This window comes from Propithecus coquereli, unplaced genomic scaffold (assembly GCF_000956105.1).
Source record: "Propithecus coquereli isolate 6110/MARCELLA unplaced genomic scaffold, Pcoq_1.0 Scaffold5, whole genome shotgun sequence".
NCBI lineage: Eukaryota > Metazoa > Chordata > Mammalia > Primates > Indriidae > Propithecus > Propithecus coquereli.
This window is the reverse complement of record NW_012150840.1, coordinates 11886147-11900209: the sequence shown is the minus strand read 5'-3', so window position 1 is coordinate 11900209 and position 14063 is coordinate 11886147. Positions and strand designations below refer to the sequence as shown.

General features: G+C 41.6%; 1 protein-coding gene across 2 annotated transcripts in view; it reads right to left on the bottom strand.

The window, feature by feature from the left end:
- SIPA1L1 (signal-induced proliferation-associated 1 like 1) overlaps positions 1-14063 on the bottom strand; it is a 412284-nt gene that overhangs the window by 49921 nt on the left and 348300 nt on the right. The gene's annotated exons all lie outside the window — the stretch shown is intronic.

Here is a 14063-nt window from a genome sequence, read left to right as displayed (position 1 = left end):
ACTATAGTAACTAAAACAGCATAGTACTTGAATAAAGGTAGAGAGACAGACCAATGAAACAGAATAGAGAACCCAGAAATAAAACCATATAGCTATGGCCAACTGATTTTTGACAAAGCAGACAAAAAGATACACTGGGAAAAGAATGCCCTATGCAATAAATGGTGCTGGGAAAATTGGAAAGCCAGATGCAGAAGAATGAAACAGGATCCCTGTCTCTAGCCATATATAAAAATTAACTCAAGATGGATTAAAGACCTAAATGTAAAACCTGAAACTATAAAAATTCTGGAAGAAACTGTAGGAAAAATTCTTCTAGATATTGGCCTAGGCAAAGAATTTATGACTAAAACCCCAAAGGAAAATATAGCAACAACAAAAATAAATAAATGGGACTTATTTAAATTTAAAAAGCTTCTGTACAGCAAAGGAAATAATCAGCAAATAGGCAACCTACAGAATGGGAGAAAATATTCACAAACTATACATCTGACAAAGGACTAATATCCAGAATCTACAAAGAACTCAAACAAATCAACAAGAAAAAAACAAATAAACCCATCAAAAAGTGGGCAAAAGACAGGAGATTTTTTTCCCAAAGAACATATACAAATGGCCAACAGGTAAATGAAAAAATGCTCAACATCACTAATCATCAGGGAAATGTAAATTAAAACCACAAGAAGATATCACATTACCCATATCTGAATGGCCATTATTAAAGAATCAAAAACCATTAGATGTTGCCATGGATCCCACGAAAAAGGAACAACTTATCTGCTGTTGACAGGACTGTAAATTAGTACAACCTCTATGGAAAACAGTATGGATATTCCTCAAAAAACTAAAAGTAGGCCTACCATTTGATCCAGCAATCCCACTACCGGGTATCTACTCAAAGGCAAAGAAGTCACTGTATCAAAAACATATCTGTACCCAAATGTTTATCATAACACAATTCACAAATGCAAAGATGTGTAATCAACCTAAGTGCCCATCACTTGATGAGTGGATAAAGAAAATGTGGTGTATGTATATTGGACCCGATTCCAATATCACAGCTCTGAATTCATATATAGAACCTCCTTAAATCCTGTATCAGTCTGTTCTTTGCACCATTATACCACGTCCCATAGAATAGTTAGTTTTATGTCTGTCTCCCCAACTAGATTCTGTCCTTAAGGAGCAGTACTGAGTTTTGCTTATCTTTACACATCTCTGGGTGCTTATTATATGTTTTTGCATGAAGAATTCCTATCAGGAGTATATGAAATGAAGAATAGAAGACAGATTCAGGACAAGGGCCCATAGTTACATTAGATGTACCAAGCCAGGGGTTCGCAACCATCATGGGTCTACATCAGTTGAGAAATAGTCACTAATAATGAAGTTCCAAAATTTGTGAATAATTTACTAAAAGCAACTATAACAGACTCAAAGTTAACATGCTTTCTTAAATGCAAGAAAAAGGAATGGCGTGGCAAGTGGTAGAATGATGTCTAAGTCCAGACACCACTGTGAATATCATAGGTCCTATGCCTATCTGCAAGAGAACTTACTGACAAGGCCTGCTCTAATACACGTGCAATGGGGCAGATCAAGAGACTGGGGATGCCAGTCTTTGGGGAATGTGATGAGAAGGAAAAGAGGCAGTTTCTATGATCCTCCTGGTATCATCGCCAATCTTGTTACTGCTACACAGACTATGAGAAATGTGGGCTGACCACACAGCTGGCATTCTCATAGGATGTCAGATCTTGGAGTAGAGTATATGGGGGCTGGTATGGTGGGGTCAGAGACCAGAGGGCACTAGCTCATCCCTACTTTGGGTAATGTATTTTGATAAGAGGAAGATCAAGACATTTATCTGCTACCACAAAATGGATTTCCCTTTACCCTTTTCCACTGAGACATCTCCCAAATTTCTCACTATTATTGCAAAGTAATTGGAAGGAGACTGGAGTCCAGGAAGAATGGGAGGAGTTGGTTACAAGAAAAAAAGAAACCAAGTAAAGATCGAAGAATGACACGAATCCAAGATACCACACTCCTTTTGGCCTTAAGAGTTTGGCTTTTATAAGTACCTAATATGGAGACTCTTCAAATATAGTTTCATTTTATAGCTGCTTTGTTTTTTCTTACTGTGAAAAGGAGGGGGTATTACAGAAAATAGAAAAACAGGAGAGAGCAGGAGAATATTAACACAGTTAAGGCCAGTGCAACATCTGGGGGCCTGATGACTTAAGATTCTTCAGGGTAAACAAGTAATGCCAATGAATTACATTGATGGTTAATGTGAAAATGTTTATGCTTCTATGAGGAAGTGACAACATAATTGCATAGGAAAAGTCAAGATGTAACCTTTATATTTGTATTTAGAGCTTGCTTTTCTTACCCTGTTCTCCAAAACGTACATTAAACTAAGCTATTTTATGTTAGTTCTCAACCTCAGCTTTTTTATTTGGCAAATGCATCAGAAAATTCTATTTGGTTACTGGAGTTATCCCAAAGTGAAAAAATAGCATTTCCAGAAGGCCGGCATTCACTCCCATTCCTTTTTTGCATTTATATAACTCAATAGTGGCTTTGTTTTCTGACTGTTCACACACACAGAACACACATACAGCAACTGACGGAATGCCACCCAAATGTTTTTAGGACTCTAGATGTATGTATGGTAGGCAAAGAAAAATTCAGAATTAGCCCTTATTCTGATGACTTACTGTTTTTTCCAAGTACTCTGAAATTGATACCATCACACAAATATTTGAGAATAGGCCTAGTTGGGGGGCGGGGGAGGGCGGGGCGGGTGGAAGGTGCCGCCTGCCTGGGTACTGGCAGTCCACTTCTGCAGAGATAGCCTGAGGCTAATTGTTATTGGAAATTGGGCTGGTTGCTGTTCTGCCACTTTGAAGAGGTGCTTAAAGAACCAGGAGGCCAGCATACTGACTCCCCAAATCTCCTTCTGCTCCACCCTACCTCACAAATGTATTGTTTTATTTATTATTTACTTATTTTAGAGACAGAGCCTCATTCTGCTGCCCAGGCTGGAGTGCAGTGGTGCGATCACAGCTCACTGTAAGCCTGAACTCCCGGGCTCCAGTGGATGCTCCTGCCTCAGCCTCCCCAGTAGCTGGGACTATAGATGTGTCCCACCATGCCCAGCTAATTTTTTTATTTTTTGTAGGGATGAGGTCTTGCTATGCTGCCCAGGCTGGTCTCAAACTCCTGGGCTCAAGTACTCCTCCCACCTCAGCCTCCCAAAGCGCTGGGATTACAGGCCTGAGCCACCATGCCTGGTTCCACAAATGTACTCTGTTTCAAGGGTTGCTGAGTCCAGTGAATTCAGAGCAAGATCATAAGAGACTTTTCTTTTTGTGAGATAAATCTAGATCTTTCTTTTTTAGTCTCAAAGAGTTCCAAATGTCTAATGTTAATGCCCAATAGGTTTAGAGGACAAAGATTAATACCTCTTTCAATTACTGTGAGAGCTTTCAATTCTATAGAATATAAGCAATAGTCTTTTTAAAGAATGCTATGCTCACTGTCAGGAAGAAATTTTCTAAACCCTTTAGCATTAATGTCAGAAGATTCTCTTCCCTACATTTTTACAAATTTAGTCAAGAGAACTACATGTTTTTAAAATAACTGATACTAAACGTACTCTGGGGCTCCCTATTACTTCCTTCTGCTGAAATAAAATACCAGGGCTTTCTGACTATACCAAGAATGCAGCAATTCAATAAGTCATGATTATCAGCCCTGACAATATTTTCATAGTCTTTAGGACTACACTTCACACCAGCTTTTCATTTATAGGCAATGCATTTCACTGCAATGAAAACAAAGAGTTCAAGGGGCTGGACATGTAGGAAAAGATAGTCCAAGATCAGTATCAGTTCCTCATTTTTCTAGAAGCATTCTTACACCAGGATGAAAGGGAGAAGAGAGCTACCAAAAATTTTTTTCCAGATTTCTGATAAAGTAATCCCTGCCTCCCACTACACTCTTCCCATGAGTCACCTCACAGGAGTTGACTCAGAGAGTGCTAATGTTAATGTTCACAGACTCTCATTAAATCGATGGCTCCAGATTGTGAATGATTACAGTTTATCAATTTACGGGTAAGGAATTCTCAGTGTCTGAGTAGTCGATGGTAAAACACTTTCCTAACTGAGTAGTTAGGATTAATTACACCTCTATTTCCTGCTTTTTATTCCAAAGTGACAATACTGCTTAGACGTGTCCAAGGAGATAAGATCCTCTGTAATCCAAGAGCAAACAGTGGAACAATGGTAAAAACAATTGAGAGGGTTTCGAATAGCAGCAGTGACGGATAAATTAGATGCTTGAGTCCATAGCTAAGCACAGCATTTTACCACAACTTAGCAATTAAAATGCTATCTACTCAGGGAATAGAACCAACTTAAAGTCCTCTGACTTCAGCAATGTCTATCAACCAGGGTTCTTTCAGAATTATGTAAAAAAAGAAAATTCTCAACAATGATTCGAGGTAATGTAATTTGGGTGCTATATCCGGACTAGGGTTTGAACAAGTTGTGTTCAAATTCAAGCAACTCATTACTCTGTCTTTTCATCTCTTCCTACTGTGTACTCTGTGAACAGAGTTATTGTTGGCTTTCTGACCACACAATTCCTATCAGCTCTTCAGACTGGATCGCAGAAATCCAATTCTGATGAGCCTCCTATGACAAGGTCAATTTACAATAAGGAAGAACTCTCTTGCACAGTTAGGAAAACATGGCATTTATCACACTGAGATAAATGGATCACTTCACAGCTGCTAGCAAGCTGTGAGAAGTTCATAGCCTGGCAAACATCATGGGTGCCTCTTGAGAAGAGTCAATTTTATGTCTAAGGGAGATTCTGAAGGAAAGAAAACAAAAATGGATTGCAGGCAAGACCAACTACCTAACCTGTGGGATTCAATGCAAAATGAAAAATAACATGGGTCCCCTTGCTCAAATAGTATGCTGACGTTCAAGATGACAGCAGGACTTAAACCAAGCTTGGACCCTTCTGAGCGTGGGGCCCTGTACGACTGTGCAGGTTGCACACCCATGAAGCGGGCCCTGATGGCAGAATATGTGGCTGGGCCCTTGCGCATATGAGCATGTATGCATTCATTTTGCAAATATGTATTGAGTGCTGACCATGTGTGATGGGAGGTTTCATTCATGGAGCATGGTGATTGAGATGGCAGCTCTCGAGTCAGATGGCCTAATTCTCACCTTAGCTCCACTATTAACTGCCTATGACTTCGAGCAAATTAGCTCATCTTGCAAACCCTGTGCATCCTTATCCATAAAGGAGATAAACAGCAACCCATTTACCGGGCTGCTGGGAGAATTAACTGAGAAAACTCACATAAAGGACTTTGAACAGAGCCTGGCACAGAATATGAACTCAATAACGGTTACCTATAATTTTTAATTAACTATAATTTTTAAGAGAGACACAAGGAAGATGTAACTGTCATGAGGACAGTACAAACTGCACGTGGGCAGAGTGTAGAGGGCCTCCAGCAGGTTGATGTCAAATCTAGTTGAGAAAACTAGGGGAAAGGAAGCTTTATGAAGGAAATGCATTTGAAATGGGTTTGCAGGAAACCAGGGATATTCACAAAAGTCACAACTGAGGGTGCAGGAACTGAGGGGTGTATGAGGCCACCCATGAGGGCATGTAAGACTGGAGCACTGGGCACAGGCAGAGACTGGTGGGGGTCATGGTGGAAGGATGAGTGGGTCTAGCTGGATGCCTTCACACGGTGAACTGAGGAAGCACAGATTTCATCTGTTGGGCAAGAGGGAAGTACAGCAAGTTCTGAAGCAAAGCAGTGGTGTGGTCAGAGCTGATCTCATAAGACCCTGGGTCCGCAGGCATAAAAGGGAATGCCCCAAATTGTTCTTTTCTTCCCCTCAAAGTGCAAGAGAACTGGTGAAGTAAGTCTAAAATTTAAGAGATACACAAATAGATAAGAATCCATTAGCCTTCCACAAATATTAACCTCTTTGATTAGTCCTGCCCTCCACCAATATTTACAAATACTTCATGAAAAAAAGTCATAACCAAATCCTTCATTGAGAAGCTAAGTGGTTTCGGGGGGCATGCTAGGATTTTAAAAACTGGGGAAAAGAATCAATATAAATTCATCCTCTATCCCATTGCACAAACAAAACCAAGGGAACTAGAAGCTGAAACACAGGAGCACGCCATGCTGACTCCTGCTCAGAGTGTCCATCTGTGTGCCCTGAAGTGGTCTCCAAGACCCCATCCCCTCCTTTCAACTGCCCCGAGGAGGCGCCACACTAGGATAAGAGAAAAAGAGCACCACACAACCTATCTTCCTTTCCCATAGAGAATTCTACCAGCACTAATGCTCCTGGACTTCAGAGAGTTTGAGTTCTACCATAAGGTCTGAACCGTTAGCGAACAATTTCAGTGAAGTCCTTAATGAGCACACGTTGCTGATCCACGCCTTCATCTCTACATCCCTACTTTCCTTTTATGCCATTCAGTATGCCATAGTCATTGCCATTTTTTAAAAATATAATGGGAAACTACAAAAGCCAAATAAGAGGCAACAGACTGGGAGACTATTAGGCTTGATTCTGACTCTCCTGGGGAGCAGGGACTCATATGGAGGCAGTGAACTCCACGTATACTTGCACGCAGGGCCACGGGAATGAGTCAACTCCCTTCCCCTGCCAGCCCCTCTTTGTGTATGTGTGCAATGTTCCTTAAAACCAGCCTGCAGATCCTAAAAGGGTGGGCACAGCAAATGGGTAGGGCCATCTCTGTGTGCCTAACAAGCCCTGTTGTGGTATGGCCAGCGGTTGAGAGCCCAGCGGTCAGAGCCCCAACACACCCAACCCACAGCAGCACGCACACACAAGTGAAGAGATCGATTCACCTCTGCTGACCAGTCCTAAGGACCTTCGAGCATCTCATTATTTCACAGCAATTGTTCCTGTAGGTAAAAAGGAGATTAAATTCACTTTTCTCAGCTCTTTAATGATAGGCAGATCCCAAACTGCCACTCTGTCACCATCCCTGGTGATTTTCATGAGAAGAAATAGACCTTAGTAGACTGTTGATTGTCCAGGGCTCTGAACCAGATGCTTACAGGAAAATTTCACACCGGCAACTGTCGGGGTAGATCTAGGTAGTTAATTTGTCTTAATTATCACTAATTGCCACAAGCTTGTGTTGTGCAATCAACAAATCTTGAAAAAAATGTCAGTGGTTTCAAATATAAGGCAGCAGAATATACATTTTTTTTTCCCCCTGAGAGTTATTTAAAGTTCCAGTGATAAATGTATTCATGTACCTGATGTGCCCTTATCAGGCAAGGGGCCTTAGACTCCTTCGGAGGGTTACAGCAAGACACGATAGACTGGCTTTCGGGAAGGCCTTCCCCATGTCCAGTGTGTGTGTTTGTGTATGCGTGCTGGGGGCAGAGGGGATGGTCAAGAAAGCCCCAGGACCACTATGGGCCCCTACAGACCTTCCTATAAGGTGCGACCAGGCCCAGCTTCCCAGGGTAGTCCTAATGCAGAACACTCCCTCGAGCTGGGTGGGAAAGCAAAACCCAGTTGCTGGGTGTATACAGGAGTACAGCTCCTTAGTGACATGCAGGACAACACTACCCACACCACCTTATTGCTCATTCCGGAATGCAACAAGACCATCTCTATAATAAGACTGTCTCTAAGGTCCTTTCCAATTTGCATAGATGGTTTATGCCGAATTTCCTACAACCTCTGCAACTGCACAATTCACCATGACTGCTTTGAGCATAGCAGGCATCCTGAATTCATTCTTTCTGACTCACCACATTTAACCATGACACTGTTACTAGAGACAACACAACCTGCTCGTGGAAACACACTGACTTGCCAACTGCTTAGTCGAGATTAGGCTGAACACGATGTATCAGCCCAGGCTGGGAAGCTCTACCCACATCCCGACAATGCTCAACCTGAATTACCTCTCTTTCACTTTCGTGTCGCTGTGTTTGGAAGAACACCTAAAATATTACAACAATGACGACAAACAACTACCGTCTTCTACACTTTACTATGGGCAAGACCTGTTCTAAGAAAAATCCAAAACTTTCTGAGCACCAACATGACACTCAAAGGAAATGCTCATTGTAGCATTTCAGATTTAGGAGTTTTGGATTGGGGATGTTCAACTGGTATTAATAAATATAATGCAAATATTCGCCAAATCCAAGAAAATCCAAAATCTGAAACACTTCCGGTCCAAGCATTTCGGATAAGGGCTATTCGACCTGTCTTAGTTCATCTTCAAAGAGACACTTAGAGGTGGGGCTGGTGCCCATTTGATCCAGGGGGATAGAGCACAGAGGGGTCAGGGACTTGCACACTGCCACACGCTCCCATGTGGGGCAGCTGGGATGGAAGTTAAGGTTCCAGGAAAGCACAACATGCAACTTGAGGTCTCTAGGAGGTTCCAGGTGGGTCACACTAAAACACGGGTGGCCCTGCAGGGAGGAAGCCCTCATGGGAATGTTTTCCTGGGCTGAGTGCAGAACACCTACTTTCAAGGCCTCAGGAACGACTAGGAAGCAACTGAGGAGCCTGAGCTGGGGACCTCATTGGAGCACCAGCGTCTCCTTCCCCACTTGAGTTTGTGAATGAGCGGGAACTGGGAGGCGTGCCAAGCTCAAGCTGCTGTGCCCATTTCCTGAACGCTTGAACAGGAACCATGGTTGTAATATCATCTAACGCGAATTTGCAAATCACATCAACTCTAATCCTGCTGTGGATGCCAGAGTGCAATAGATCCTGTGCAGAGAAGGAAAAGGGAGAATTCGGAGTCCTGTGACTTTAAGTCAAGTATGGATGGCCCTCTACTCTCTTCCCTTATCTTGGCTGACAAATACAACACCATAATTCAGTTTCAAGCTAAAACTTCTGAAAGGAGAGTCAATCAAGAACGACTTGCATTTCACTTTGAGTCAATTTTAGACAAGCTCTACCAGCAATGCACTTTTAAAAACAGGAATATTCTAAACGTAGCCAACAAAAACCAAAGAATTCCACTGAAATCTAGCTTTAATGCTATAGCTGTATCAGACTACAAAGTGTTTTGCTTTTACCTATCATTTAATTTCTATAAAAAGACACTGATTTATTTTCTCCTAGATTGATTAAATTCTGTCCCCAGTTATTTAAATAAGCCCTTCTGATGTTAAAGGCTCATCACCATCTTATTTTGGAAAGCTGGACTACCCAGGTGAAGTGTGAAGACAAGACAGTAAACTACTCTATAGGATTTCCTGGTCTGATTACTAAATAAAAGTTTTTAAAAAATTCATTGGGAGCTTATGAAATGCTGGAGTCTGTGGATTGGTCTTTGGGATACAAAGATGAGTAAGTCTAAGTTGGAAAAATGTACAAGTAATATTAAAGTGAAGTATAATAAATTCTATGAGTGAAGAAGGCATTTGGCGACACGAACATTCCCAGAGGGGAATGAAGGCAGAGAGGAGGAGGGTGTCCAGAGAAGGCGCGGCAGGACTGGAGCTGCAGAAGGAGGGAGAGGAAGGGTGGACCAAGCAGTGCAGCTCCTGAAAAAGGCATCGAGGACATGGCACTTTCAGAGAACAGAGAGCCACTTACATGACAGAGACAGGAGGTGGAGATGATGGAGACAGGGGAACACGGAGAGGCGAGGCCACGTCGGCAGACTTGCTGGGGAGCTGGACTTGACCCTGAAGGCTGTGCAGAACCCTGGAAGGTTATAATGACAGGCACAGCCTGAGGACAGTTTCCATTTTTATTAGATTGCCCCTCCAGTTGGAGGCTTGTAATCAAGTCTGGAGGCTGCTGGTAACAATTTAGGGAAGAAAAAGAATTGTGCAAAGCGAGAGCTCCTAAGGCAAGGATAAAGAGGAAGTTTAAAAAAGAGGAACTCGACAGAAGTTAAGGACTTGGTAAGTTAATGTGTGTGGAGATGGGGATGAGGATCTAGGGGAAGCTGATGATGAATCCTGGTCTGCTCTGCATGCTGGGGTGGACCCTAAAGCCATTCACCAAGGTGGGGAACACGTGAGGAGGAAGAAGTGGAAAGAGGGGCAGAGGAAGGTCAAGTTGGTCTGGACTTGTGAGTGCGCAACACTTTCATGAGGTTCAAGAGCAGATCTAAGTGCAGGACGTAGTCAGGCATATGGATATGATAAGTAACAAAGAGGCCAAGGCAAAACAGATCAGTTATGGAACTGGCCACACACCGATGAGGGTCGAGGTTACTAAGCGGACAAACCATCTAGAGAAAGTACACTGTGGGAGATTCAAAGAAAAATGAGGAAGGAATGGGGAATGCTAATTTCGGGGTGACAAGACAGATGCAAAGAGCTGACGATACAAAAAATTCAGGAATAAAGTTTTGGAAGACAAGGAAACAGAGTTTGAAGAAGGAGGGAATAGTGAATGGTATGGAGTAAGCTAACGATGGAACAATGTCCAGCAGTTTCAGAAACATGGAAGTCAGTGGGGACCTTGCCAGAGCAATCCCAGTGAAGCCTGAAGTTCCATGATTTAAGGATCCTCATATCAAGTCACACAAAACTGGGATCCAGGTGGACGGTACTGGAAAGGTACAAGTCCTGATACTTCTAACCACGGCTAGTATTCTAAACAAAAGAAGAGTAAAAAGTAAATGGGTGCTTGTTTTGTTTGAAAGTAGAAAATGACACAGTGGAAGATTAGAATAGAACTGATATGAAATAACAAATTTAGAAAGTATTTTCCTTAAAAATAGAGATGGAATGAGCACATGACCACTACGCTGTCTGAGAGGAGAACTCTTAAGTTTGTTTCGACAATACTCACCAGGCATGACGGTCACACCCTGTGTGGTGCTGGTGTCTGCTGAGCAAGGGGAGAGGGAGGCGGCGACGCTGCATAAACTGAACACGGAAGACCCCCCATCCAGCTCAGAGCTAAACCAGGGGGTACAGGGGGAATATGAGGCATACAGGCAAAACTCAAAAGTACCAATGGTTCAATGAGATCTAACATCAAATATTCACACACAGGCTGGTAATACTTCTTCTAAAAAAAAAAAAAAAGGAGAAAAGGAAATTCTCTTACGTGGTAAGATGCCTATTGTTTATCCAAAGCCCCTCAAATAGCTAAACTTCTATGAGCATATTAGCACAGATCAGGGTTTTATTACTGACCCCACATTATGTTTCAACACAGTAACGTATCAATTTCAGTGCTACAGTCAGCTATGTTTATTTCAATCCTACTCTTTAACACTAAGTAAATCTGAGGCCAAAATAGTGATCACATCATACTACCTATTTCTATTGAGTAAATGTTAATTCAGTTAACAAATACTACTCTCGCAAATACTATAAAATTCTATAATCAGAACGTGGCCACCCAGAGAGCATAAAACACAAATATTAAAAACAAACAGAATGAGACTTTATTCTACTTAGACGGCAAATGGATCATCAGTTCTTGCCGTGTAGTTTCTCTTAGCAATGTATAGAGAGGACCACCCAACTAAAGAATTTTTGTTAAAATGCAAAACACCAGCATATTTTAGTATGTCATAAAAAATCCTGATCTTGGTATTAAAGGAAAAATAATCTATCCCACAGATATTTTAAAAAAATTATGCCTAATGACCTTTAAGTCTGGGATATTGCATACAATTAAAGAAAAACTATGTACGCTTTTATAAGAGGTAAATTAATGTTTTCATACAAAATGACCATGCTGGATCCAGCCATGGTGAATGAAGAGGGCAGATTTGTGTAGCATGAGCAGAGTAAACCTGAGATGGCTGTTACCTTAAGCTTAAATACAGCTGGTGCTCTATTAGCTAAATGCAACTTGCCTAACCTGGGGGAGGAAAATGAATGCAACGATGCAACCATAAAGCATGCTTTAGTCTCAGTATCAGGCCATGCTGTTATTGGTAAGGCAAGATTCAAGGTATGGCAGACTCTTGCTATTTGTGTTGACTATTTATGATTCATCTGAAAGCTCCATATTATACTTTATAAAGTTCCCAGGTACAAATGGAAATGGTACCCAGGATAGAGCTGGTGTGCAGGGGAGAGACAAAGGGACAAGAAGTGTCCCCAGACTCCTCACTTTCATATCCCAGTACAGTACTTTGTTCTCAGTAAGACTCTAAAGGGAATGCTGAAAATGGAGTATATTTTACTGCATTTCATGAAGAAAACCATATTCCACAGTGAACTTTATGAAGGTGGGGATTCATGAACTCAGGAAATATTCCTAACGAATGACACAAGTCTGCTCTATTCCCAGATATTCCTGAAATTGTAGTAGCAAAACGAAGTTTCTCGAACATAGGTTGAGTATTCCTTATTTGAAACGCCTGGGGCCAGAGAAGCGTTTTGGATTTTGTGTTCAGGTTTTTTTTTTCCCCAGATTTTTGGAATATTTGCATTATACTTACAGTTGAGCATCCCTAATTCAAAAATATGAAATCTTAAATTCTCCAATGAGCATTCCCTTTGAGCATCATGTTGGTGCTCGAAAAGTTTTGGATTTTGGAGTATTTTACATTTTGGATTTCTGGATTAGGGATACTCAATCTGTAGTACCTTCTATTTATGCCTCAAAGCTAAAATTGAAAAAAGAAATACGGTGATACTAAAAATGAGGAATGATGGGATAGGAAATTAAACTCCAAGTTTTCACGAAAGAAGGATCCCCATCTAATTCCCATATACTTCAAGATGAAAATGAGCCAGATAATACTATTATCCTGAAAATGAAGACCTGAGATTTCACAAGTCATCTAAACCCTCCACCCTAAGATCTGAAATCCAAGTCTAGTGTACTCAAAGTATACCTGAAACTGAGAAGCCTGAGGGGGCAGCAAGTGGAGGTTAAATTTCCCTGAAAACCACTGGCAGTCTGCCCCTTTCATCTCTGAGGCTGAGAGCCACGGGCTACTCTTACAGTCTCATGGGTGGGCCCTCACTGAAAGGTACTTTCCTCTGGATGGAGTTAAGAGGACAGGCAGACACAAGAACATGCACAAATAACCTCTAGAACTCAAGGAGCTCCATCTGGAAAAAAAGGAGTTAGGCATTCTCTAGCACTGAAAGTTCTTCCCATCGAAAGATGATACTTAGCTGCAGAAAATATTTTCACTATTGGAGGTATGTTCAGCAATAAGCTTTAGTTTCTATTGCAGAAATTAAATTCAACATGGATTCAAGATACATTCTGCTACTTTATCATATGGGATATTGTATAAAGGCAATGACACGAAAGCAGTTTCACTTGTGAAAGCCTGCTGATTGTTCCAGAGAGAAAGAAAACAGCATTGAGAGGGGGGAAAAAAAGGTCCTTCTTTAAACAATGGTTTCCTAGGTTCATCTTTCAAAATGTGGGCCAAATCATGAATTCCAGTTCACACACACCTCAGAGAGAGCCAAGTTTGGAATGTGTAGAACAAAGAATGTACTCAGAGATCTCTTGGATGTTTTCCTCCTCAAACATAACGCCAGTGAGGAGTCCAGATGGCAACGTGGTCCACTTTGGGAGAGGATTCTTTTACTGAGATAAACAGCAAGGCTCTGTAAATAAATCTCCAGGATTAAGTGAGGAATTTTAGGAAGGCAACTACTTTTTTATTTGTCTATTTGTTTTTAATTAAATTATTTCTACATGGTATCCTAATATGCTAAAATAGTTAAGTGACAACATTTTATGCAACAGTCTGAAAGTTAGACTAAGATAAAGACTTCACGGTGTGCTTTCTAAAACTTCCAGCTTTCTGCTCCCAAACTGGACCAAGGATTATTTATGTGTATCTGGGAACCGTTTTCCTTGGCACCCTGTTCTTGCGGGACTCGGTTCCTGCTGCTCAGATGAGTCAGGGTCACGTTTTGGCTTCGACAAGAAGCCTTCCTTCTGCCCAGCACAGTTCCCGAAACACAGACTTCTCCCCCAGCTCTAAGGGCTTCCACAAAAACATCCTGAGATGTGATCGGGGAAGGCAGATGTGACAGG